Source organism: Notolepis coatsorum (assembly GCF_963971535.1).
Source record: "Notolepis coatsorum genome assembly, chromosome: 11".
NCBI lineage: Eukaryota > Metazoa > Chordata > Actinopteri > Aulopiformes > Paralepididae > Notolepis > Notolepis coatsorum.
The window spans coordinates 16606247-16607562 of NC_140175.1; the positions used below are offsets into that span (position 1 = coordinate 16606247).

The 1316-nt window shown below is 42.5% G+C and overlaps 1 protein-coding gene across 1 annotated transcript in view; it reads left to right on the plus strand.

Moving 5' to 3' along the window:
* pitpnm2 (phosphatidylinositol transfer protein, membrane-associated 2) overlaps window positions 1–1316 on the plus strand; it is a gene marked incomplete at both ends in the record, with an annotated part of 78923 nt that overhangs the window by 61813 nt on the left and 15794 nt on the right. The gene's annotated exons all lie outside the window — the stretch shown is intronic.

Sequence of the window (1316 nt, forward strand, 5' to 3'; positions counted from 1 at the left end):
AAGAATGCGCCAATATGAGAATTAGAGACATAGATCATATTAATATAAGTTCACATAGCTAGGAAACAATGCTAAACACTCAAAAAGGCCATTTATAAAGATAGTTCCCCTTTAAATAATATTTTCTTCAGTTTTTTAAGAAAAAAGTATTTGAAATGTTTTTTTCATTATTTTTTTCAAATGCAAAAAATCGATAAGTGGTCTCAGCCTTAGTCTTGTGTGCAGTGGGCGCACAGTCCGTCTTCTCCAGGTCTGCCTGCCTATGCGGCCTTTCTCGATGGCAAGGCTGTCCTCACTTAGTCCTCACTCTCTCTCTCTCTCTCTCTCTCTCTCTCTCTCTCTCTCTCTCTCTCTCTCGCTCTCTCTCTTCTCTCTCTCTCTCCCTCTCTCTCTCTCTCTCTCTCTCTCTCTCTCTCTCTCTCTCTCTCCTCTCTCTTCACACCTAGCTTTATAGGGGGATTGTTGTCCATCTATATATAGCAGCCCTTCTGTAGGTCAAGAGCTCGTATCTCTATATGAGTCAACAGGAACGTCCCTGTGGTCCTCTGCTCGTGACTAGCGTCTCCCATAACACCTCTCCATCTCAGACGTCATGTCCTAACCCAACCCCCTCCAATGTACAGTCATTTACCTAATATGGTTTGTCAATATTCCAATGTACAGTTTTGCTTGTTTGTACAGTGTTTCCCCCCCAACCCCTCCTACCCAACCCCCCCCACCCAACCCCACCCAACCCTCCTCCAATGTACAGTTTTTACGTCAAATGTATATACCTCCCTTTTCTGGACTCTTTTTGTATCACAAACAGTACTGTATTTGCAATCTGGTATGTCATAAATGTATAGATGTAGCAGTACTGTCTATCTGTATGTCATGTATGTCATAAATGTTACGATGAATTGAAAATGGGGGACCCTGATGTAAACAAGACGAAAGTCTTTCTCTGGTCTACATCCCCTTAACAATTGTGAGTATTGAGCTGTACTGTATTGTACCCATTCTGCAATCTGTTAATAAAGTTTTCAATCAATCAATCAATATAGGGACGGGCAAAACTCACTAAATTGCTATCCGATAGTCACTGGGAAGGAACTATTCGAATACTAATCGAAAATCGCTTTTCTGTTCTCCCAGCATTTTGGGAAATGTTTACCGTCCTTCTAAAGAGAGAGACAAGAAGATAGATACCAGTTTCCTCTCTGTGTGCGTTCAGTAGAAAGCTATCTGGCTGCACGTTAGCCTAGCTTAGCACAATGCATGGAAGCAGACATGCCGGTTAGCCTAGGCATTGTCCAACTAACACCTCTCCCGAAGGC